At 33.4% G+C, this 27,678-nt stretch overlaps 2 long non-coding RNA genes across 4 annotated transcripts; one reads left to right on the top strand and one right to left on the bottom strand.

Annotated features, from left to right (window-relative positions):
• Positions 1-21: 21 nt before the first annotated feature.
• LOC148598514 (uncharacterized) lies at positions 22-27,440 on the top strand. 3 transcript variants are annotated; one of them, XR_015918687.1, is made up of 7 exons: positions 22-215; positions 2,038-2,198; positions 4,191-4,247; positions 25,611-25,847; positions 26,203-26,376; positions 26,689-26,855; positions 27,276-27,440. It is a non-coding gene; the product is annotated as an uncharacterized LOC148598514 (long non-coding RNA). The 3 variants fall into 3 exon arrangements; XR_015918685.1 differs by lacking the exon at positions 2,038-2,198 and having other exon boundaries at positions 25,611-26,376; XR_015918686.1 differs by lacking the exons at positions 2,038-2,198; positions 4,191-4,247 and having other exon boundaries at positions 25,611-26,376.
• Positions 167-6,068, bottom strand: LOC148598515 (uncharacterized). The gene is made up of 4 exons (XR_015918688.1): positions 6,025-6,068; positions 3,181-3,230; positions 2,677-2,711; positions 167-207 (listed from the first exon to the last, which is right to left on the bottom strand). It is a non-coding gene; the product is annotated as an uncharacterized LOC148598515 (long non-coding RNA).
• Positions 27,441-27,678: the final 238 nt, after the last annotated feature.

Raw genomic sequence — 27,678 nt, 5'->3', positions numbered from 1 at the left:
TTCTTTGTTATGTGTGTCTTTTTTCCATGTCTGGTCTTTGTCCCTGGATTGCATTCTTTTGATTTCTGCTAGATTCTTAAATTCCTGGATTACTCTTTGTTGGACTATGAATTATATCAACGATATATATTCTTCTAAATATAATGATCTTTAACAATGTGCATACCATAATCTAGTAATCTATGTCTCCTTCTTCTAGTCGGAGTCCTGTGAAGGTAGGAAGTACATTATATTGTTAATTATTGGTATCAGTAAAGGTCTGAAAAATTACCAACGATGTTAGCACTGTCAAATTTGCAATGCATAGATATCACAGCGGTACGACTTCGAGTCCTGCGGAGGGAACAACCAAAAATTGCATCACAAATGTGACAGTCCTAACATTGTTGGGAATTTTTCGGACCCTTCTATATTATAGGCCGTTATGACCAGGATTTTTATTTTTATTTTATTTATTTAATTATTTATTTTTTTATCTAAAAATATCATTAAATCATTTTGTTTCCAGATTTGAGTTATTATGTGTGTTCTCTGACATATCCACTTGCTATTTAATGCTGTTTATACCATGCCCAGTTTTCATCTATATACTTCTCTAACAAGGTTAGAAACTATGTAAATTCTAAAAATATAACATTTCGTAACCAACGGTAACTCCGTTTCGTTTTTCTCAGATTTTTTTCCAGTCGGTATCGACGAGCCGTTTGTTTCTTATCGTATTTTTCTTCTTGTATAATATTTTTGACACGACAGTGTTTTTGTAGTCAGAATACAAACTTTTGAAATTCCAATGCATAGAAAATGTTTTCGTGCCCAGAAGTTTTTTACAATTGCCAGGGGGAATAAAACAGATGGACTGTATTTGCTGAAATGAAAGAAAAGGCAGGAAGATCAGGAGTATACATGGCACTAAATTTTCAAATGTTTTAAAAATGGGAAAAACAGCAAAACAGTCGAAGCTATCCATAAGGATGTAGAAGGACAGGAACATTGCATTGATAAAGATAACATCACAACATGGTAATGTTTGGGACAGAAATACAAAATATTAGCGTCAAAGGTTTTTTCTCTCTTTCTCTCAAAAAGTCCAATTCAAAAAGAAGGGGAAAAACAAATTTAGTAAATACCAAAAATGTTTACTCATCACCAATTATATTCATTATAAAAATCCTTGTATATTTTGGTTTGTTTGCTATCTTTATTTTTTATGCCAATTTGCTTTTTGTCAGCAATAGAAGAATAAAATGGAAGCTACCCATAAGACAAAGAAGATATTCTGAGATGACTTGCAGTATTGAAATTATTTTTAAGCAGTCTTTTTACGACCATTTTTCACCTGTTGCTCAGATTCCAACGATTTTCTAATTTCTGTAAGAAGCTAGGTGTTTCATGTTGAATGGTAATGGGCATAGTATAAACAGCATTAAATAGCAAGTGAACACATATATAGTCATGTGACAAAACTTACTGGTACAAACCCTATTGCAGAAATAAATACAGATTATATCTATTATTTTTTATACTACATGATTTATTCTGCCTGGTTTCATGACAACAAGTACAAATCTATGGAGATTGTCATTTACCCAATATCAAGGCAAAATACCATTCAAAAATTATAACTATCTATTTTTACATATAAAAACACTGCTGAGAAAAGCATAAACAAGACGCTCCCAGGAGACTGAATCTTTCATTTGGTTGCATTTTGGCAACAAATCTAATTTGAAGTTATCCCACAATTTTAACTCAAGAAGTCTTTGGTAGGACTTATCATAAAGAACATTTCAACAAATGAAAGGTTCTTTTAATCTATCATAGTTTTCCAGATATTGACTGAAAACTGTAAAAAAAGTCATTTGTCCCCTTTCCAGGGCAGTAACTCTTACCAGGAGTCATCTGACAACTTGAATCCCTGAAGACTTTTGAGAACATAATAAGAAGGATCATTTCAGCTATTGAAAGAATTTGGTTAAACGAATGATTTTGGAGATATATGCATAAAACTATTGTCTGACCCCTATGTTCTATTTTTAGTAACACCGGCCATGTTTTTCGAAGAATAAAAACTCCCCACATCAGTTCTATGTAGGATACCCAAGAAACATTCATACCAAGTTTGGTTCTAATTGGTCAAGTAGTATTAGAGAAGAAGAGTTTTGTATAAATGTTAGCAATGACAACGGACGCCAATTGATGTATGTATGATTTTAGTTACTTTATGTTCTTTGTTGTGTATGTCTGTTTTCCATGTCTGGTCTTTGTCCCTGGATTACTTTCTTTTGATTACCCCTATAACCTTGGTTCCCTTGATTACTCTCTCATAAACATATTCATTTTCGCGGTTTCTAATTTTCACGAATTTTGTCCAGTTAACATGTTGGCGAGTATCAATTTTTGCGGCATCAAAAATTTTTAAGCCTTATATAGTGTTAAAAATTTATTTCACTGGTTCTATTTTTCGCCCATTTCTGTCCGCCGCAAAATAGTGAAAATTAGTACATTACTAAAATTAATACTTTGACAGTTTAATCATAAATTAAGCATTTTTTGTTCTGGTAATGTAGTATTTAGGTGCGTTTGATAAGAATTGCAACATCAGTGGTGTGGTATAAAACTGTTACAAGAGAAAAACTGAGCTGATATACACTGAGAACTGATATATAGATATATTACCTAGGATATGTCTTCAAGCTTCTATACAGTTGGTCCTGTAAAATTCAATTTGGTTAAAACAGGTTTCACAAGTTTTTTATCCTGTGTATTTGTAGTGTTGTCTCCCTGTAATGGATGTGCGGTTTTACAACCATGAAGAAAAATATTTCTGTATTCTGCCTTCTAACATTTTCAACATTTACTTTCCTGATTTTACCCATATGACCTTTCGTATAGAGATTTTCTTTCTGTCATATTAATTCATGATTATCTGTCCTATATAAAGTATTACATTAAGTCTAACTGACTGCCAGTGTATTTAATTTCAATTACAACTGATAACATAATCACAACTTTTTTTTTTAAATTTTTAAGCAAACAAAACAACTTATCTGTTTTAAATCAAAGCAGACTTTTTTTTTTATTAATAATCATTTCAGAAAAGGAACACCATTGTCACTGTATTCTCTATCCAATTTATTAGTAGGATAATAAAACATATAGCATAAATTCTGTAAAACTTACTGTTGACATTTCCTCATTTTCCTCTAGTTTTATTTTTTTCATTGGTATTCCTGAAATGTTGTAAAGTAATAAAAAAAAGTAGTACTATAAATAGTGCTCCTTAACAATAACAGACATTACTGCAGAGACATCTACCCTTATCTTCAATTTGTATCCATAAAAAAAGAAGGAGAGTCATATGAGCACATCAACATCATATGGAAATTACTTTTGATTCATAATCAGTTACAGACTGAATAGTGCGAAGTCAAAATTTTGCAATGATTTATTTTCATTTTGGGCTAAAATTAGATTTCGATATTTTTTGTTATTTCTTGCTTTATTTTCTTAATTTATTTTGTAGTTATTCAATTCTAAGTTTTAACTTGGCGGGTATTTTTAGTAAAGCAGACTTTTACTTTACCAGTGCACCTGGTCCATGCTCCAAGTTTTTAGTGGAGTCTGATTTGCTCATTTACTTTTATTACTTTGTATGTATGATTTTAGTCACTTTATGTTCTCTGTTGTGTATATTTGTTTTCCATGTCTGGTCTTTTCTCCCTGGATTACATTCTTTTGATTTCCACTAAAACCTTGGTTTGTCTGATTACCGTACTCTTTGAACTTAATTGAGGAAACTAGTAATAGATGTCCCTATCTAATGGTTCCTGAACCCATGGTGACAAATGCCAATCTTTTACAATAATTTTTTAATTACTTTTATATAAAGATTAAATAGGATAAGAGTAATCCAGGGAATTAAGGTTATAGCGGTAATCAAAATAATGTAATCCAGGGACAAAGACCAGACATGGAAAACAGACAGACATACACAACAAAGAGCATAAAGTAACTAAAATTATACATACAAAGTATAATAAATAGAAATTCTGTTTTTAATTTTGTTACTGAAAAGACACAGAATAAATTAGTATTTCGGATATCAACAAAATTAATCATTTGTTAATATTAGTTTTACGTTATGTGAATGTGTAAATTTTTGCAGTAAATGTGCAAGATGATTTTTTTAGGTTTCAATAAAGCCTTGACGTGATTACAGAGATAAAATTACTTCATTTGGAACAGAGGTGATGAGAACATTTAAGTAGCACCCCAGCTAAGAATCATGCAAAATGTGATTCATGGGTAAACAGCCTACATGTTTTTATTTTTGATCTTTTGTTTGAATTGGCATAGTAAACAGAAATTTACATTAAAATTTTCATATAACGTGTGTTCTTAGGAGATAACAATTATATGGAATGCACTGTATATTTCAAAATTAAGGGAGATAACTCTGTAAATGACACTCAAATACAACAGAATCTATTGGATTTTCATTGTTGATTATCTCCTAAGAGCAGGCAGATTTGATTGAATAATTACACATTTTTAGTATAGACCCTTAAACAACTTAATTACAACAAGAGGCTCCCAGGAGCCTGAACTGCTCACCTGGTTAATTTTTTCCCTTTTAAGGGCAATAACTGACAAGGAGTTGTCAGACAATTTTGACTCCATTTGATTCATTGGACACATTTGTAAGCCTTATAATAAGGATCATTTCAGCTATTGAAAGCTATTGGCTAAACCTTACAGATTTGGAGATGTATGCAAAAATCTGCTGTATGACCCAATTGTTCTACTTTATAGAAACGGCAGCCATGTTTTCTTCAGTGATCAAAAATCAGTCATTTCGTTGAGAATACACTATAAAACAAAAATGCCAACTTTCATTGAATTTTGTAGAATAGTTTCTGAGGAGCAGATTTTTTTAAAGTAATAACACCAAAAACAACAAAAAAACATCCAAAAAGGGCAATAACTCCAACATGGGTCAACAAATTTTCACCAACATTTGACTACAGATAGATCTCCTCATGCTGAAAAATTTTAAACCAATCAAATTTTGGGTAAACCTAAATGTTTTGGAGATATATGCAAAAATGTGCTGACTCCTATGTTCTATATTTAGTAAGGGCGGCAATGCTTTATAACAGATAAAAATCCAAAACCATCATTTTGTTAAGGATACCCTTTAAAACAAAAATACCAACTTTCATTAAATTCTGTAGAGTAGTTTCTGGGAAGATTTTTAAAATAATAACATTAATAACAGCAAAAAACATCCAAAAATGCAATAACTTCAACATGGGTCAAGAGCTTTTCACCAAATTTTGGCCACAGACAGATCTAATCATGCTGAACACTTTCACCCCGTCAGAATTCGGCTAAATCTAACAGTTTTGGAGATAAATGCAAAAAAGTACTGTCTGACGTTTATGTCCTTTTTTTAGTAACAGTTTAGTAAACATGTTTTTCGACGGATCACAAATCCTCACATCAGTTCTATGCAAAATACCCCAAGGAACATTTAAAGGTTGTTTGGTTCCTATTGGTCAAGTGGTGTCAGAGGAGAAGAGTTTTGAAAGAGATAACATTAAAAATAGCAAAAAACTTTGAAAAAGGGCAATAACTCCAACATGGCTTAATAGATTTAAATGAAAATATGACCGCAGATAGATCTCATCATGCTGAACACTTTTACCCTGAAGTCAGAATTTGGCTTTCCTATTTTTAGTACCGGCGGCCCTGTTTTTCAACGGATCAAAAATCGTCACATCGGTTCTATGCACGATACCCCAAGAAACTTTCATACCAAGTTCGGTTACAATTGGTTTAGTAGTTTCAGAGGAGAAGAGTTTTGAAAAATTGTTAACGACGGAGACGAACGACGGCCAGGTGAGCTAAAAATAAAAATATGTAGCTTTTTGGGGGTTTATCACATTTTTAACATTTTGCATGATTCTTACAAAGACAGGTACTTCATAATAGAACTTGTCTGTTGCAATAATATCTACAAACCAGGATCGTCATCACTTTCTCTTTTTCTTTTCCTACTGCTGCTGCAATAAATAAGTGAAGAAATTGAGTGAAAAATATTCCGTGGTATGAGAATAATTTCACAGATAAAAACTCATTACTCATTAATATGTGCTTGTATGGTTTTCAAGACAGCTAATTTTACATCTAAATGGGAATAATATAAGTAACAAGTAAGTATCGGTCCATATAAAGATCAGACACTTCCTATGGGAAGGTACTTCATGGTGTAGAAAATCCCATGAATCGGATGATGTTTTTTTTTGTCTATATATGCTATATTTTTATGTGACAATAGTCCTTTCTGTATTTAGATCTGTTCTTTTGAAGAAAAAAAACACTTTAATCTCCCACTAAAATTAACCAAATCAAACCAAATTGAGAACGATAATTCTTGCAAAGTGCAAATTTCATGTACAATCTATATAAATTTTATCTCAAAACCGCAACCCCCAAATGAAAAACTGAGACAGGTAAAGTGATCTAAACGGTTTTTGAACAAGAAATAAAACTGAATCCAGTGGGTTTTTGACATGCATGAATAACCTCCTGTCTGATTTTTATAGAGACTGCTACTTAATTGGAAAGAGTGAATAACCAAAATATGGTCATGAGTGCAGAGTGATAGATTTAACCAGTGTGTGGAACTTGTTCCGCGCAAGCATTTAATCTGTATGCATTTCTGACGCAAGTGTCATACTTTTGTTCTTCACGATTTCAAGATAAATTTTAATTTTTTTTATAGGTGGGTTAATATTCATATTGTGACAATCTGGTGGGAGACAAACCGTGACTAAAATACCCAAAAGTGAATTATCAACAGTTTTTTATTGGGAATATTCAGTAAATCACTTATATATATGTGTGTGTGTAAAACTGAGAGTTTCCCTTTACTTTTAAAAATATTAACACTAACAGCAAATTTAATTTTCAAAAGTGTCCCAGCGCATGAAGACATTGTTCTAATCACACTTTCTTGTGGGCAAGTTAAAAAAATACTCCCTCAATTAATTTCTATTTGAAAGTCCTTTTCCATTTGTATGCTTGTGTTTGTCAGATGAAAAAAAAAGTTTATCGAGCTCATTGCATTCAAGTCATGAGCAACTGTTGTTCAGTGAAACTCTGTATACAACAAAAAGGCCAAAATAAAAAAAAAAAATATATCAACTTGGATTCTCACCCCTCCCAACCTATTTTTTTCACCCTTTTTTTATCTTTATTTTTTACCCACTACAGCATTTTAGGTCAATTTCTTTCAGAATGACAACATTTTTCACTTGAACTGATTGAAGAAATTAAATTCAACATATTTGAACAAATCTGATAAGAACGTAGGAATTTTTCTGTCATGGACTAAATGTATCAGTGTAGACCAGTGCAAAAAATAACAGGTTTAAGACATTTTTACTTCTCAACTACTTAAACATATGCATTTGGTAACAGATGATCAAGACAGCAATGGACGGTCTCCTAATCAACCGCTATTGTGACCTGGGACGCATTTCTTTTACCTGAATCTGAAAAATGTTTCAGCACAATGTTTCAAAAAACAGAAACATGATTCGGTGATTAAAAATACAACATTTGAGAAACTGTAACATGTTTCAGTTTCTATCAAAACAAACATGTTTCAAAAGTAACAAAATGGCTTGGTAGCGAAGCAAAATAATATCGGGACCGGTTTCGGTTTGTGTTTCAGTTTGAAACATCAATCACTTATGTTTCAAATGTTTCGATATCATGTTTCTGTTTCAAGTAAAAGAAACAGTGAAACATAAAAATGATTCAGAATCATGTTTCAGATTCGGGTAAAAGAAATGCGCCCCCGGTTTTAAACGTACTTTTGGTTTTATCGGAAATGATCCTTATTATAGGCTAAAAACCACTAATTCCACTTTCCATAGGCTTCTATGCTAATTTCACAATATTCAATGGCTTCTCTGGACTTTACCTTAACTTTAACCTGCAGAGGACTATATATCAGCATGATTCTACATATGTCAGCTCACAATCCTCAGAATGGCATGTGGGGTTAGCAGACTTGCAGTGCAGTACTGGTCATCGGAAGTGAAGGGTCTATAAATAGCATGGGAAATCCCAGTGTTTTCACAAGATAGGGGTATATTTAAAAATCATTATGGAGATTAGGCTTCACATCACAAGAAGCAAAATGCACCTATAAAATGTACAGAAATGTTTTTCCTTTCAGAAACTGTTTAAATTTTTTAAATAAGATGAGAACTTTTTTCACAGCACTATGAGGAACAGGGGTAATTTCTGCGTAGGACTATTTTTGCGTACATTCCAAATGCTCATTGGTTGAATTGGTGGTCTGTAACCTAAACAGTCACTTTTTGTCTTACAAAAAATAAATAACTATACAGGTATCTTCCTACACACATACTGAATGCATTTGCAAAGTTTCAGTGAAATGTGACAAGCACTTTTTTAAATATTTGATTTTTAAATATAGGGTAACCAAGTTGTGCGAGCAAAAAAGTGACAATATTCTACCATACTTAAATGCATTAAATATTTGCAAAGAACTTTTTCTGACTTTTCAAATAAAAAATATCAATCACAACTTGTTTTTTAACAATATTAATGAAGAAATAGTTTTAAAAGTAATCATTTTCTGAGAAATTGGTCTATTTTTAAAAATTTATTTCTGACATGCCTCCCCCTTTTTCTTGATCACATGTCAAAAATCCTAAATCTTTAAATTTTCACAAAAGGTGATATATTTGGCTTTAAATTTGTAAATACAGTGTTTTCACATTAAAACATGACCAGTAAAGGGCACCTAAAGCAAAAAAAGTACTCAATAATGGATTTTCCATGTTGCCATAGGGGAATGCTTATATGGCCTTAACCGCAGTAATGAAAGTGAGTTTTTCCTCATTTCTAACCTAATTTTTGCTCAAATCTACACAAAACTTGATTTCAAGTGCTTATTACCACCATATTTAGGTAAATATAGCCCTCAAAGTTTAATATTTGATATTTTTAGTAAATTTTCTACACTTTTTACAAGATAGGACATAAAAATCAGCCAAAAAGACCAATTTTCCATAATTTGGACCTATAACTTAAAAAAATGCACATTTTGAAGGATTTTTGTAGTGTATTCCTCTCATGGCAAAGTTAACAAGATCTTCAAGTAGTTTAAAGCTATTTCAAGAAACTTTTCATTTTGCCATGGCTTCAGCTTAAGGCTAAAAACCACTAATTCCACTTTCCATAGGCTTCTATGCTAATTTCACAATATTCAATGGCTTCTCTGGACTTTACCTTAACTTTAACCTGCAGAGGACTATATATCAGCATGATTCTACATATGTCAGCTCACAATCCTCAGAATGGCATGTGGGGTTAGCAGACTTGCAGTGCAGTACTGGTCATCGGAAGTGAAGGGTCTATAAATAGCATGGGAAATCCCAGTGTTTTCACAAGATAGGGGTATATTTAAAAATCATTATGGAGATTAGGCTTCACATCACAAGAAGCAAAATGCACCTATAAAATGTACAGAAATGTTTTTCCTTTCAGAAACTGTTTAAATTTTTTAAATAAGATGAGAACTTTTTTCACAGCACTATGAGGAACAGGGGTAATTTCTGCGTAGGACTATTTTTGCGTACATTCCAAATGCTCATTGGTTGAATTGGTGGTCTGTAACCTTATACCGGAAATTTGCGGAAATTACCGATTTTAGTACTTTTAGAGAAAAAAATGTATTAGGGTCGGGAGAAAAAAATGAGGGTCCGAAACGGACATATATAAATATATTTCTTTTTGCCTAATGAAGCAAATCTACAATTCAGGTATGTTCTTGATTTACATAAAACACCTACATGAATGATCACATGACTCTCCAACATCCTCAATAATGAACTATTAACTACAAAAGCCATTGGCCAGCATAATTCCCACTCAGAGGGATTTTGTAGACCAAGGGCCAGCATAATTCCCACTAGGAGGGATTTTGTAGACCATGGGCCAGCATAATTCCCACCAACAGGGATTTTGTAGACCTATTTAGGGTTCATTATTGATGTATTTGAAATACATGTCTGTCTGTTTGTAAGAATATAAGGTCAGTGCTAGCACAGGACTAAGTAAAGGCCATAATGTGAAAATGATGAAATTTGCAAAAAAACTAGAAGCTCTGTTTGTCACAGGAGCGTCACTTGTTAGTAATGTTTTTTTTAAAATAAATCAAATGTGTCTGAAAGACACTAATGATGCCCCCGCTAGCCAGATTTGCCAAATTAAGAACATGTTTATTGTTGTATGTAGACATGGTTTGCAGATTTAAAAAGGTAGTGTACTGTTGGTTGATGCAGTAAATATTTGGTAAGTTAGGCTAAGCATTGCAAAAATACTTGCGATAAGAAAATGAGGACTGATGGACGGACTGACGGACACATAAAAATGGTAAATAAATTCCTAACTCTGTTGCTTGGGGTATATTTTGACAAAAATTACTAAGTTCAACAATCACCCAGTTCCATAATATTCCACAAAAATCAAGATCCTATGACCTTGCACATCATCATTATGTGTATACTCGGCGTCACATAAATAACATACTGTTAAAATTTGAATAAAAATATTTTCTACGACTTTATTGACACCTACCGTCGTTTAAATTGTCTTAAATGACTTGCTCATTCGTTTAGCCAAACGGCTTCTCCCTGAACAAGTCGCTTTTAGCTTAAATCATGCGTAACAAATCCTTACGGGAAAATCCCATACTAATATCCGCCATGTTGGTTTCTACGGGACGATTTGTTTACAAACGAAGTTCGTAAGTTCCCGTCGAACTCCGGTGACAATCGTCTGCTTGATTAACTTCTCGGTATTGTACGTTGTTCGCGTAAAATAAATCCAAGATATCCGAAATAACGCCGAAATGCATTCTGGGTTCTTCGGTTTTTGGACAAACCATTTAAACGTAAACAACATCTCCTAGCAACCCGATCACTGTAAACATGGCCGACTTTTTACAATGTAAATATTGGCACCTAGAATTAAAATCTGACCGGAATTTAACGATTCAATGTTTAGGGAGAAGCCGTTTGGCTAAACGAATGAGCAAGTCATTTAAGACAATTTAAACGACGGTAGGTCTCAATAAAGTCGTAGAAAATATTTTTATTCAAATTTTAACAGTATGTTATTTATGTGACGCCGAGTATAGAAACATCCTGCAAAAAATATTTTAGATGTAGTTCAAAAACTACTGGAGGAGATGGAAGGACAAGCCATATAGCCCTATTTCTGATGAAAATGACTAAGTCTAACTATCACCAATTTCGTAGCTAGACAAGCCATGATCATGAGTAATCCGGACGGACAGATGGACGGCACGACGAACGAGCGGAAGGACAAGGGTAAATTCATATGCCCCCGACTGTTTGTCCCAGGGGCATAAAAAAGGATTTATACAATAAAGACAATACAGAAGCAAAGAAATGTTAGACACTATTAAAAAGTTCAGTTCTTAAGCTTTTGAATGAATGTACAAAAATGTATGGTTCATTAATTATAAAAATAAACAGGCTTTCATCTTTTCAAATTTGGGTTATCTTTCCTAGTGGACTGGACACTTCTATTTAGATTCACCTCTGCGTTCATTTCAATTACAAAATGTACATTTATGTCTTTCTTTCAAAATTTCTTACTTGTAATATAAGCTACAAAAGGCTTAAGTACGTCTTTGAAAATCTAGACAATGATGACACAGAAAAGTTTCAGAAAATTCTATTTGAAAAATAATATTGACATATGGGAGAAGTGAGTTCAAACACAGAGAATATACTCATTTCTCTCTCTAGATTAGACCCTGAAGTTTTATTACCACTATCTTTAATTGTTACCCTCTCGAATATAAGCTTTAATTATTACTGTGAAATTACTTTTCTTCATGGGGTACCAATTTTCATGGTGTTCGTGAGTTGGCCAAACCACAATAAAGAGCTACATGCGCTAAACACCGTTGCCCTTTTTACTTGTCCTTTATGCTTTTAATGAATTTATATGATCAACTAGTAATTCTATAGAAGTACCCCCCTCACCACACACACACACCCAAATAAAAAAGTAAATAAAATATGCACATAAAATTTGGCACTATCATAACAAATGGTCCATTTTCAAAGATATTTCAACAAATAAATTTCCTTGGTCATTTCCGCCTTTTTTCAAAGAGTAAAACTTCATAACACAGAAACATAAAATTTGACATTTATACAAATCGGAAGGGAGCTTACTTCTATTGATACGAACAATTCACCAAATTATATAAAAGTAAGTGAAAGTGTTTTTGAGTTATTGTCTGAAAACGTGAAAATCCCCCAGGCCGTTATTAAATATAAAAATTCATAACACAGAAACGAAAACGTGAAATCTATAAAAATCAAAAAGGAGCTTATGTCAATAGATATGCAAAATGTGCCTAAGTTTCATAAAAGTAAGTGAAAGTGTTTTTGAGTTATTGTCCGAAAACTTGTAAATCCCACTTTTTTAAATATAAAAATTCATAACACGGAAACAAAAAATCTGAAATTTATAAAAATCAAAATAGAGCTTACGTCAATAGATATGCAAAATGCACCAAAGTTTCATAGATGTTGGAAAACTTGGAAATCCCCTCTTTTTAAAATTTAAAAATTCATTACACTGAAACAAAAAAATCCGAAATTCATAAAAATCGAAAGGAAGCTTATGTCAGTAGATATGAACAATTCACCAAAGTTTCATAAAAGTTGGTGAAAGTGTTTTGAGTTATTGTCTGAAGTGTTGGAGACGGACTGACGGGCATATATCAAAAATTGGGACCCAACAATAAGGAGAATCCCATTGATGTGTATACTGAAAACCTCATAACCACAAATTTCAATGGGAACAAATTGTGCTCCTTTACTTGTTGATCTATTCCTTCACTCTTATGAGGCTGACTTTATAGCTGATCTGATCCAAAAGAAAGAATATCGTTTGGCTAGATCCTTTAATCTCAGTTTCCGCTATATAGAAGACGTATTATCTTCATACAATCCAAATTTCGGGGATTTGATACATTGCATCTACCCAAAAGAACTTAAGATAAAGTACACTACAGTCACTGTAAAGTCAGCCTCATATCTTGACCTATACTTAGAGATCAATGGTAAAGGAAAACTATTGACAAAACTTTACGACAAACGTGATGACTTTTCATTCAGAATTGTCAACTTTCCTTTAATCTGTGGCAACATCCCTTCAGCACCTGCGTATGGAATGTTCATATCACAACTAATATGTTACGCCAGAACTTGCCAAAACTAAGCAGACTTTTTGCATCTTGCTAAAACTCTAACAAATAGGCTTCTGGAACAGGGTTATGTTGCTACAACATTGAAGTCATCACTACAGAAGTTTTATGGTCATCATCAGTAACTCGTGGATCGTTATGGTGTATCCATCTGCACCATGAAAACCGATTTATTCAACGGGTCAGTTTCCCTTTCTCGTTTGTCTACCCCGGACTTGACTTTTTATGAGCATTTCAGCGGGTGTTTCTAGAAAAGCAGAGGACGCTTACCCTACCGGTGCACCTGGTCTATGCTCCAAGTTTCAAGTGGAGTCCGAGTTGCTCATTAGCTTTTGTTACTTTGCATGTATGATTTTAGTTACTTTTTGTTCTTTATTGTGTATGTCTGTTTTCCATGTCTGGTCTTTGTCCCTGGATTACATTCTTTTGATTACCGCAATGACCTTGATTCCCTTGATTACTCTTTCAAGAAACCACAAACTGGTGTTTCTTCCCAGATATCCACAAAGATTGGTATCCAAGAACTTAAGTACTTTGACAGTATTATTATTATATTATCAATAAATCGTTATATACAATGTAATGATTAACAAGACTAGAAAATGGGTCCCCAGTGTTTCCCTTTAGCCTCTAGCCTGATCCTGGGGTGGGAAAAATTAATTTTGGCTAGTGAAATGATGTGTACATTTATTGAATTCTATGCAGTTCTCTATTATTCGGGCTAGTTGTTGAAAAAAATATTGAAGAAAAGGCCTGGGTCCCAATTGGATCAATCACAATTTAATGGATTGCCAATCATTTGTTTAATTATGATTAATTGCTACTGCACAGTTAATTAGCTAGACAAATAACGCCAATTCGAACAGTCCTAAATTACTTGAACCACGTGTGAAAACGACATACTTGTTTATTGAATTGTCAGTTAAACCTCCCTTACAAATTTCAATTCCTCTTGATTTTAACAGTGCAATATATTAGCCAAAAGTTGTTATTGCAACAGTTCTGGAAAATTCTATCTCTATATATCAGGGATGATTTTTGAAATTTGATAGCAGCAATCTTAATTATTTGTTACATTTCGTAAAATACTATAACTTATGGTATGCAGTAAAATACAAGTTCAATAAGAAATAAAATGTTCAAGTAAAATCTTACTTTCAAAACCAGATGCTCCCAGGAGCCAGAATTGCTCACCTGGTTCAATTTTTGCCTTTCAAGGGTATTAACTCTAACAAGTTGTCCGACAATCTCGACTCCATGAAGACTTTGATAGGACTTATCATAAGGATCATTTCATCAACTGAAAGTTTCATTATATTTTTCAAGATATTGGCTGAAAACGGCTAAAAACGTATTTTTTGCCCTTCAAGGGCAATACCTGTAACATTGAGTTGTCTGACAACTTTGATCAATGGAAACTTTTGTAAGCCTTATAATAAAAAACATTTCAGAAGTTGAAAGTTTCATTTTATCTATCATAGTTTTAAAGATATTGACTGAAAAATGTGAGTTATTTTTCACCTCCCAAGGGCAATAACCCTTACATGGAGTCATCTGACAACTTTGATCCCCGGAGACTTTTGTAGGCCTTATAATAAGGATTATTTCAGCAATGAAATATATTGGCTAAACCTTACGGTTTTGGAGATACATGTATATGCAAACAAGTGGCTCTCGAAGAGCCTGAATCGCTCACCTGACAAACCATACACTATTAACTAAGTAAGTAATGGTATCGTGCTTTGTTTCCATGTTTGACAAACAAATGCTGAAAAAGAGCATATATTGAAGAATGCTGTAAGTTCAAAAGAGTACCTAAGGCACGGTAAATGTTGGAGGACGATTACCCTACCGGTACACCTGGTCCATGCTCCCAGCTTTTAGTGCAGTCCAAGTTGCTCATTTGCTTTTGTTACTTTGTTTGTATTATTTAGTTACTTGAAGTTCTTTGTTGTGTATGTCTGTTTTCCATGTCGGTCTTTGTCCCTGGATTACATAAAAAAAAACAGTCAAAAACTTCTGAAAAAATAAATGAAAAGCTTGGCCTACATTTGTACCTGCTGACCCTTGTTAGCGGGAACACGGGCACGGATTTTTTTTATTTGATTTCTAATGGCAGGCCTCAGTCTAATTGCTAGGGAACTTAATGAATTTTGTCTGGGAAGATATGTTTAACCCTACGAAGACATTATAATACAAAAGCACGTACCTTGTAAACATTTCCATTTTAATAACTTTGTAACACGTGTAGTCGTCTCGAATGAAACTGAATGACTGGGAAGAATTAAGCGCATGCGCCAATTTTAATATGGGCTTCGGTGAAACGTTACGCTTAATTAATTAACGATTTGATAACTTTTAATTTTCTGCATTTCTTTCAATGAACCCTATATCGATCATCTGAATATTTTTATCCAAAACATAGTGTGAGAAGACACATTTTTATAGATGGTTAAAAAAAGTGCATTATTGCATTATTTAAATTTTTAAAAATTTAATTGTTGGGTGTGTTTGATTTGGGGATTTGTAAAGATCACGTGGTACAGTTCAATCTGACTAAAGTTCGGCAATTCACTGTTATTAAATGTTACTACAGTACATTGGCCAATCATAATAAATTAGCACATAAGAATAATCTAAAATGTGATTATGATTGAACAGCCTACATATTTTTATTTTTGATATTTTCTTTAAAATGTCATAGTAAACAGCAAGTAACATTTATATTACTTGGGCTGAGACAACCCCAAGCCCCCCACCCCCACCCCACCCCCCAAAAAAAATATGATTTTCAGATACCCTTATACCTCCCATTTAAAATATTTTTGTCGCCAAAACATTCACTGAAGCATTTTTGTATTTTTTGGCTACTTTTTATAGCTCGTTGAGGCAAAAATCCTTTTTTTTTTTAGTATTTTGATTCTGCGGACTCCAAAACGAAGTAAACTTACATATGCATGTATCATCATGCAGCCCAAAGTCTTGGATTTACAATGGTACCAATACAGTTGCGGTAAAACTTTGGGTTTGGAATAACAATGAATAAAATGCGCTTAAATTGACATATTTTTCAATGCCAATACCCATAGAGTATTTATACCTAAGTAACTAAGTAAAAAAATGTTTTGCAAAAAATGCAAAACTGAAAGGTCTCAAATTTGGTATCATTCGATACATAACTTTATTTTTTACATTGATAAACCACGAAAAACTCATTTTCAAGAATGATTTGTCAAGAAATGGTAAAAATATTACCCCTACCCCTAGAAAACTGGTCTTGTATTAAACAGAATTCTCATTCACAGTATACCGACAGTGTACATTTTAGAACCCATATTCTAAGCATTCATAATTAAATAAAGATGTACAAAACATATTTGATCAATTCTGGCGCTATTGTTTTCCTTTTAGGGAGACAATTACTATAAAATTTGGAAAATGGGAATTTTCAAAATTTCAGAATTTTCTTCAATATCACCCGCTTTTGTCTTTTTCCAGAATTCCGTAGTTGAAACAGGCTTTTGTGTGATCCAGTACATTTATATAATGTCTAAGCTTCAAAATGGACCTAAGCAATAAGTATTTGAACTTTTTCATGTCATGTTAGGTGGAAAAATGCCACCCCTACCCATCAAAAATGCCTCAACATGAATTTAAATATTAATTTTTTGGCTAATAAAGGGTGTTCAATAACCATGTTGGGTTCTTTTATCTTAATTGGCGATATATCTAACATGTCTTCTCATTTCAGTGCGATTTTTTTCAGTTTCAATGTGACAATAAGTTTTTTTTTCTTCTGGAGTGGGTGCAATGTAGATATTTCCTTTGTGGTAAAATTAGCTAGAAATTAAAGTTTCAACGTAAAACCGCCTAAATCTACCCCTGACAACCCATGCTTTGCAAATTGCAGGGGAGCGCACGCCCGCCACTCCCCCGCCTGATTCCGCCCCCGATAAGGATTATATTTTTCCATCTTACATGACATGAAAAGTTAAAATATTTATTACTTAGGCCCATTTTAAAGCTAAGACACTACTTTAATGTACCGTATCACACTAAGCTTGTTTAAACTACAGTATTCTAAAAAAAAAATGATATCGGGTGATGTAGAAGAAAAATACTGAAGAATTCAAAATTAAGGCAGATAACTATGTAAATGCCAATAAAATACAATAGAAACTACTGGATTTTTCATGTGTATTAACTCCTAAAAGATTGGAATGAATAATTATACATTTCATCATACTTACATATAAAGCAACTTAATAACTAAAACAAATATACATTTTTTATCATATTTTACAGAATTTGCGTGATTCTTACAAAGACTGGTGCTCAAAAGTACTTCTCTGTCTAAGAATCAGGAAAAACGAGATTTTATTGCATTATCCAAGTATTTACACTTGATATCCTTCAGAAATACCATCAAAGTGTTAGTAGACTTTCCGCTTAGGTCAAATTTAGTTGAAATGCACTATGGAAAAATGGGGGGAAAATTTTCCCGCACTTTTCCCATATATTATCAGTCAAAAATATACTTGAAAATAAATTTGAATAATTTTTCGGTTGTTTTCTAGATGTATTTGACATCTTTTAGTCATAATAGACAAAACTGAGATCAGTGATGTGCTACCTACCATTGCCAATTCTCCGAAAGGAACAAAGACATGAAACACATTGCCATGGATTTGGATTTTATTTATTTTTGCAAATATATAAAATTGCATCAAAGAAACACAAAATAATTAAGATCATTGCATATACACTACATTGCCATGGTAACCACTTTCCATTATTTCTGGGGCAAAAATAGGCAAATTTTCAAAATAGGTCAAAGCATATTGAATATTTACTTTCTGATTAATGCGTATGATACATGTCATATAAAATATCAGTAAAGCAAAAGTTAATAATTTCAAATTCGACCAACTATTGGTAACTTCTGTTAATATATTGCCTTAAATGTAATATTTTCAAAACGGAGAGAAAAAAACTTATTTCATCTATTTTAAGCAAGCATAGCAAGACAAGCCCACCTCCTATCTAGAATGTATCAAATAGCCAAAGATGCACAATTTTTTTTCCTGGTAATTTCCGGGAACCCTTTCCTTTCATATATGAACTTATTTATTCAGTAGGAACCTTACAACCTAACAGAACCACTAAAATATAACATGGTTTATTTAAGTGTCAGTCCCGGTAAGAATTAGGCAGTCGGTGAAACATGGTATAAAAAAAACACCATTTTTATAGTGCAATTTGACCATTTACACCATCAAAATCAAGGAAAACAGACAAGATTGTTCATATCATGTTGGACAATTGAGTTACAATTTTATTGAAATGCATTGAAAATGAATATTTCAAGGGTAGGCAAGTCTGTCAAAAACCTCATTTTTCTTACATTCTATTGAAAAATTTCGGCGCAAAGCCAGATCAAATAATGGTCCCTTCAAATAGAGAAAGCATCCTTGAGTGATATTTTATGATCAGATCAGTGGAGTTTCGACATGCATGTTTCTGATTTTTGCCCGATTCTTACAAACACTTGCATTTAATATCTAAACTGAAACATTTTTTAAATGTATAACGATATTCTGAGCAAAAGTATTAGGTGAAGAAAAAAGACCACTTAAAAACAACTGCACATTTTATTCAATCTGGTCTTGTGGTTAAATGTCAGCTATAGCTCTTTGTAATTTTCTGTACTGGCAGAGACACAAAAAGTCCAATTAAAAGCCTAACTGCAATCCCGAATATGCTTCATACCTACGTGATGTACTCGGTTACATTTTGTCTTCATATGACTAATTTTTGAATGGTTGGAATATTATTTGAAACAGAAACTTTTAATGTTGAATATCAGAAATAACATTGAAAACTAAATATCTGCATGTTATCATTGATTGTATCGCCTTAATATAGCCGTTAAACCCCAACAATCAATCAATCTTTGATAGCTAACTTTGATTTTGAATTTGATAATAACCCATTTTCCACATACACTGTATAAATAGTATTGTGAACTTACTTTTAAGAATTTTAAATGTTGTCAAAGTGTACTTTGTCCCGTTTTACAATATGATATGATGGTATTGTGTTTTGAGTATTGAATCAATAAATCGGCCAGAACATAAAATATCAGATGCTACGTTATTGTACATGTAGCTATGTCAACTATGACTGTAATCGTGCTAAACTAGCAGTCTTCAAACATATGAAAAGTACAAAACCAATATAGAAATATTGCAATCTCTGAAACATAGGTACTTGTATCTCCTACGTTAAACTAACACAGGGGCAAAGGAGCTACAAACCTCTGTTTCGAAAATTGGGAATATTGCTGCATGATTTTGTTTTTATTGTTCAGTGGCTTTAGGGTTGATTTGTATTTTCCGACCCAGTCGGTATAGTTTCGCTTTTCACCTTTTGACCTTAAGGACGCTCTTCTATAGAAACGCAAGTCATCTGATCGCAATTCGGTTTCCTGATTGACCAAATACTGATAACTTAGTGGCGTATCGACCATTTGAAATTGTGTTCGAAATCAAAGTGCTGAGGCACTGAGTCAAGGAAGACCTCATAAATATGCATGTAACCAATTGCAAGCTAAATAAACTGATCAAAAACCTAGCCATTTTAAAGAGAATCAACTGTTTTAATGAATGCATATCAATACTGCTTGTTTATCAATGTATTTGTGGATCTTCTTTTCTTTTATTGTTTTTGGTATTTTTGGCTGTGTACGTTTATGTCCTCAAATTTCACTTTACACTTTACACCTAAACCAGCATTTCTTCTAAAATATGAACTCCACTGTGAATCAATGACTATCAATATTAGATAGATTTTCAAAGTAAGAATAAATCCACACTTTAAAATTTCGGGTTGGAGATGCATGAAGTAGAAATGTATCCTGTGAACTAGGGGAGCTAGGTTAACCAAGGACCTAATCTAAAGGGAGAAATGAGCAAAATACCTCCTTGTTTGTGCTCTCTTTGGCAGTGATTTGTAATAGATTAAATAAACAAATATGTCAATATTGTTAGTTTTCAAACAGAATTTACTAAAACTTGTCCTTGTCATTGTTGTCTAGATTAGGCCCTGAGTAGAAAATGTCTAAACTATACACTTTTTTTACAATAAATGATTACCTTTCTCTCTTTTTCCCTTACCTAATACATTGTACAAGTATGAACCCTGGAGATCAGCTCTTAGGAAAGGTCTACTTTTGCGTGCCTTGATATCAATCACATTTTCAATCCACTTACATTGACATAGAACTTCTAACCTAATTGACTGTGTCTTTCATGTGTCATTGAAAATCCTGTATCTAACTTTAAGATCTGCATTCTAAATGTATATCTTGACAATGCACTAAAAAGAACTATATTGATAATCAATTATGACTTGCATGTATATGGATATTATACACGTACATTCCATACTGAATATTACATGCCAATATCTGTATCGCATGTGGTATTAACACAAGTCTCTTATCTCAAGACCACTTAGGGCTATAGGTCGCGGGGTGATATAGGTCGAGGGTTGATACCCTCATCAGATACATATTTTGGCATGTCATGTTCATTAAATCATATATTTTAATTATACTTCAGGTGTGTTCTGTGTATGGTGTGATATAAGGTATGCAATATAAGTCTAGGGGTGTGATATAAGGTATGCAATTTAGGTCTAGATATGTGATATAGTCAGTACTTTGAAATTAGTCACTTGTCCTACCGACACTATATTGTTTTCGGTTATTGGAGGTACCGTGTTTGCCCTGTGTCAAGTCAATTAGAACAAAAATAGTTCTGCTTGCTAAGACAAAATTCAAATAGTTTAAAATAAGCACATACATAGAAATATTGTGATATCATAATACTTCCATCTCTTACGAAAAATAAAACATCACATATTAAACTTGTCACGGGAGTGTGGATAATTGAATGATCGGCGGCGGAGCGATATACTAACGTAAATTTGCAAGGTTGAAAATAGGGAGGGTAAAGAGAACAGACCGCGGAATATTTAGGCGGTTCCATGTGGCAATATCCCACTTCCGGTTGAATCCCACTTGACGACGATCTCTAAGTCGAGTCCAGTCTATAAATAGCCTTCCTTGACAAAAAGTGTACATTGCAGCTCCAAAAATCCGTCTTTAGAAGCTCCCAACATCCTCATTAGCAAGGTCAAATTGAGAGAAATAAATTGGAGAATTTCACTTGAGCTTTCCTCTCTGCGAATGTTCGGGTCAATTTGACAAAATAGTCCAGCTCGCTGTGTCACAATTTAAATAGTTATTATCATATAATCATTGAAATATTGCAGCTCAACACCTAATAAACAGCTTAAATATCGTTATACGCCAATGTCGTACGTGAAGTAAACATCACATATTTGACATGAGTATGATCGGCGGCGGAGCGACATCTTTACGTAAACTTTGCAAGGAGTGTTATTTTTGTAGTTATATGTTGAAATGTCTACCATGTTTACGTAATTTGATTGTCGACTATCTCTAAGTCAAGTTCAATCTATAAATAGACCTCCTTGACAAAAACTGTATCGAAAATTTGAAATGGCGTGCTATGTGCATGTTATTTTCTTAAAATAAATGTAGAAACTTAGAAGTAATATTTTACTGCATCGGCTATCTTTTTTGAAAGATAGAACTTGTTTAGATTGAGGATGGAAACAGACTGAAAAAAACACGAACCCAATTTATATGACCATTATTCAAACCCTGATGAGTTGAGACTTGTACATATACAACATTTCATGGTGTATATGTAACGTTGTATACAAAAGCCTCGAAAGCCGTATTGGCCCTCAGCGATGCCTCGGGACAAATGCAACCGCCTCGATCAATATGACAGACCTCAAACCTATAACAGAGCCAATATGAAATTACATATTTATTAACATATATTTTACATTCAGCGGACTCAAGTGTTCCGAATCGTTTTGTAACTATTCGAAAAGCAAATCCTGCGTTGCTTACATGTTATCTAATATAATTTATTCGGATTCATGGTAAGGCAAAAACGTTCTGATATAGACCGACGGACTGGAACAACATTCAGAAAATAAGAAATAATGTGACTTCACAATTAAGAATCGCCCGTGAAAATATCGTTCAGATTTGCTTATAGTCGTTTGTCAGCAGAGAGAAGCTCATTCATATCTCGGTAAACAATCTGCAATTAGATATTCACATTACTAATTGGTGATAGATTAATATTCGACGACGTCGACAGAGCAAACAGTCGTAATGACTACTTTGCTTTGTAGACACCATTAGATGACACAAAAGCTACGCTATCTGGCATTACAATTAATCGAGAACATAAATTAGAAAATATTGTTTTGAATGAAAGTGATGTCGAAGAATCATCAAGGGAACAAAGGTTATAGCGGTAATCAAAAGAATGTAATCCAGGGACAAAGACCAGACATGGAAAACAGACATACACAACAAAGGACATCAAGTAACTGAAATCATACATACAAAGTAACAAAAGCAAATGTGCAACTCGGACTCCATTGGGAGCATGGACCAGGTGCACCGGTAGGGTAAGCGTCCTCTGCTTTTCTAGAAACACACGCCGCGTTGCTCATAAAAAGTCAAGTCCGGTGTAGACAAACGAGGAAAGGAAAACTATGACCCGTTGAATAAACTAGTTTTCATGGTGCATATGGATACACCTTAACTATCCACGAGTTCATGATGACGACCATAAAACTTCTGTAGTGATGACTTCAATCTTGTAGCAACATAACCCTGTTCCAGAAGCCTATTTGTTAGAGTTCTAGCGCGATACAAAAAGTCTGCGTAGTTTCGGCAAGTTCTGGCATAACGTATGAGTTGTGATATGAACATTCCATACGCAGGTGCTGAATGGATGCTGCCACAGTTTCTATTTTGAATATCAACATAGCCTCTGGACAAGATTCGATAAATCGTCGACTTTTGAAGGTAGCCTCGTCTATCTTGAAATACCCCTTTTGTAAACTATTTAATATGTCGCTATCTTCGACTTACTTCCCAATGAGTGGAAGAGAGCGAACGTAACACCAGATTTTAAGAATGCTTTTCTGGGCGAAGTAAAAAACTATAGACCTAAACCAATACTAAACGTTAATTCAAAATCTATGGAGAGATGTGTATACAAATATGTACATAACTTTTTAATAGAAAATGAAATAATTACACCCATCCAGTCGGGTTTTACCAGGGGCGACTCTACCATCAACCAGTTAATATGTATGTCCAACGATATCGGGAAAGCTCTAGATAACGGGACAAAAATGACGGTTGTTTTTTGTGGCATAAGCAAAGCATTTGGCCGCGTATGGAATATAGGTTTCTTATTTAAAGTCCCAAACAATTTTCCCGGAGGAAACAAAGGATGGTTCTTAGTGGTGGAAGTTCTGCGGCCTTTTTGTATCGTGCTATCTGCATCATGAGAATTCAATTTCTGAAAGTGTTTTTTAAGTTTGAAAAGATATCTTTAATATACATGTACATTCTATAAGTTTATAATCACGAGGTATTTTGAATTAAAAAAAAGAGTTAAATTTGATTTAAATCAAACTTTTGATATATCAATTATATAATATGTAGAAATCAGACTTAGTAATAAAACAGTCTGTTACATTTTCTTGCGATAGTGTTCCATTTAATAAAAAAAGCTGTTACACATAAAAAGACGGGAAAATGCATTTGTGCGTTTTAATATGCCCTTTTATTATACCTCAGTATATAAACATCAATACAAAATTGTCTACAGTAAAATTGCTATTTTTCTCCTTTTTCAGTGTTTGACTATTGAGCAGTCCATAGTTTTCAGACTATTGACCGGCAATGTCAACCGCTTTCGCGGATTTTTAGTTCCGTCACTGGATTGGACAAAAGTTTTATATTTATTCAGAACTCTCGGACTTCACCCCCTCTTAATGAAAACCCCGAAATTATCACGTCTGCTCGTTTTGTCTGCTGAATCACAAATGGCCAGGTTTGCCTCATTAACTGACCAGGATTTGGCAAAAATACTCTAGGAAGTACGATGTCGATTTTGAGTGACGAATGTGGGTTATCCAAGCGGTATACAAACCATTGCATTAGAAGCACGACTACAACTACTCTTGATGATGGGGGAATCGAAACTAGACACATAATGAAGCTTAAGTCCGAAAGTGCCGTTAGATCTTATACTACAAAACTGAGTGAAAAGAAAACACTGGAGATGTCTAGTATTTTGAGTTAATCTGTATGTTCTGCAACTTCAGAAGCTATTGTGGATAAACAACACACTACTGCCAGCAACAGTGTAAGCAATGTAGCAGCAGGTCCAGTCTCTAATGTGTTACCTGATCTACATGTATCTGACCTTTTATCTGATGATTATGAGCTAGTAAACGCTTTGAATGACAAAACTAATTTCGAGGCAAATGATAATCAGTTACCAATTCAAAATAACTTTCAAAACTGTACAAATGCACCGACATGTAATTTTGGTGGATTTCCATCTGGCATAACAATTAACAATTCGACAGTTAATTTTTATGTTCGAAAGTAACTGGTTATAACTTTAAAAACACATAATTGTTACATTTGACTGTTATTCAATAATATTGTTAACTCTTTATTCTTTTTATTTTACTCCATACCGCATACTGGCGCCCTCTTCAACAAGTCTTGCACTTTAACACAGATGAAATTGCGAGACAATATTCAAATGTGTACATTGTTCTGTTATTTATCTTACTGACACCATGTAATTGATGTTGAAGGCTACTTCTTGCAAATTCAAATTCCTATGAATTACTGGTGAAAAGGTCAATGAGACAACATTCAGATTAAAATATTGCCAAAAGATGCATGGTTTTCTGGGTTTTGAACATTTTGAGGTGATGAGGGGAAAATATCAGTGACATTCAAATTGAAAATATTGTAAAAAGACGTATTTCTGGGTTATCATTTTGAGATGATCATTCAACTATGAACATTGAAGGGATATGGAGTAAATGTATTACAAGTCTAATGTTTTCGGTATAATAAAATACTTATAGACTGGGTATTCGGGAAAAAGCAAGTTTATTGTTCCCGTCAACTGTGACTATTGGCCTCGGCTACGCCTCGGGCAATAGTCATAGTCGTGGGGAACAATAAACTTACTATTTCCTTCATACCCAGTCAATAAGTATATATTAATTCCATTGGTAATGTACCCCTATTTTTTAGGGAAAAGAAATATGGCTAGACAAAATAACAGACATGAAATGGGGTATGATGATGTGACAAGTTTAGTGGAGCCTTACTATGGGAAGAATCACCACGTAGTTGTAGATAATGAATTTACGAGCCCTATTTTATGTCGCAGTATGCACAATGTACGAAAATGACACATATCTAACCAGGATGGTCAGAGACACTCGAAAAGGAATGCGGAAAAGTTTAAAAAGATGAATGTGGCGAAAGGTGACCATGTATTAAGACAATCAGGACAGATTATGGCATTCAGATATGATGATAGAAAGACAGTCAATTTTTTGTCTACTATGTATACTCCTAGATAAGTGTTTTTTCTTCCAATATTTATCGACAAGTAGCAAATACTGGTTAAATCAATTGCCAAATAAATTATGGCGTATGTCATAGAATTATCTTTTTTCAAATCATGTTTGGGTTAGTTTATGATATTTTCGGTATCATCTGAAATGACATCAAACTACTATCTTCAAGCTAAGAGAATTAAAATATTAAACTTCCACACATAGCCGTCTTTATCCACACAAATGTATGTCGAAAGTTATAGCTCTTTCAAACTTTACAGACTAGAAAATCGTACAAACGCAAGAGGAACAGAACATGATTTACAAGTCGTCAACATGTACAACAAACTGATGGGTGGAGTAGATTTAGCTGACCAGAAAATTACTACACACGATCCAAGTACCGAGTCTGTGAAGCTCTGAAATTCTCATTAACTTCTTGTTCAGAATAGTTGGTAAGATTTTTTAATGTGAAGTTCTGCTATTATCCGGGTAATACTTTGGTCATATTTACCTTTGTTGATCTTCTTGATTTGTTTTAGAAAATTAGTTAACATAATTTTTTTCCCATCAGCTTTTCTTTTATTAAATATGTCTTTAATTAAATTGTTCACATGTACTATTTTTGTTACATAGTCTATAACCTGTCCGTCCGTTTATTTGTTCTGAAAAGTCACCTACATCTATAGAAAAAAATATTAAAAATCTACACTATTTGAACGTCCGATTCTTCTTCTCGGCTTCAAAGTGTTTCACTTTCTTTTTAGTGAATAGCTACATAGTTAATCTTCAAAACAGAGTTTAGAGTTTTCATGCAGTCTTTAACAGGAACTGATCGGGCATTACGCTTGTGTGAAGAAAAGAACAAGAAGACCATCCGTTCACCCCATCCCATTAGGATTGACTGAACGTCATTTTATACATTATATACCAGGTGCATGATTATTAATACATAGTAATTTATGATATGAATTTCTGTGTTCAGGCAAAATAACTATAATTATAGATAAAATTTGGTTTTTCATTTCAAGAAACACTATTATTATGTATAAAACTACATGTAGATGACTTGTTATAACTTAAAAAAACTGATTTGTTCTCATCCGTTTGTCACGTTGTTATTTGCCTTTCGCACCTCAAATTTATTTTTTAGTTACATGAAATATCTCAGTTTTTTTAAGCACGGTAATCTGTAAAAAAAAACAATTATACTGATGATGACCTTGGTAAAAGACCGGTCAGAAGATGCAACCAAATATCTACCGCGCTAAAATATGTACATTCCCGGTTCGCGGAAATGCGGCGAATGTTAAGCAGTTTGTAAAAGTTTGCCGTATGTAATATTTAATTTCAGATAAAAAGAGAAAAGTCAGTAAATTTTGCAATGCAAAAGTGAGAACTTGGTGCCCGGATAACAATTGTAGTTCAGGACTGTGCATAGGGGAATGTTTTGAACGATTTCATACCAGAAGGGCGGTTACAGAGGAGTAAAGGAATAGAAAATCATTATTAAAATAAAACTGGCTAAATTCAGTTTCTGTTTCTTTATTCCGTCTTTGTATTTGATTGAAGAACACTTCAGTTAAAGTAAGATAAAAGCAGAAATATACAATGATCATGGTAAGTGTTTTGGGTATAGATTGTTTATCCGTGTAGATTACATGGTTGTCTAGAGCGTTCAATCAATTAACAACGTAACAGGTGGCTGCGACGTTTAGTTAACAACGACGTAACAAACGAAAAGTGACGCTTGTGAC

The sequence above is a fragment of the Perna viridis genome, chromosome 14 (genome assembly GCF_037379345.1).
Source record: "Perna viridis isolate PV_CMFRI_1.1 ecotype Kerala chromosome 14, ASM3737934v1, whole genome shotgun sequence".
NCBI classification, from domain to species: Eukaryota; Metazoa; Mollusca; class Bivalvia; order Mytilida; family Mytilidae; genus Perna; species Perna viridis.
Note: the sequence above shows the minus strand (reverse complement) of the source record. Positions and strands in the feature narration are given on the sequence as shown.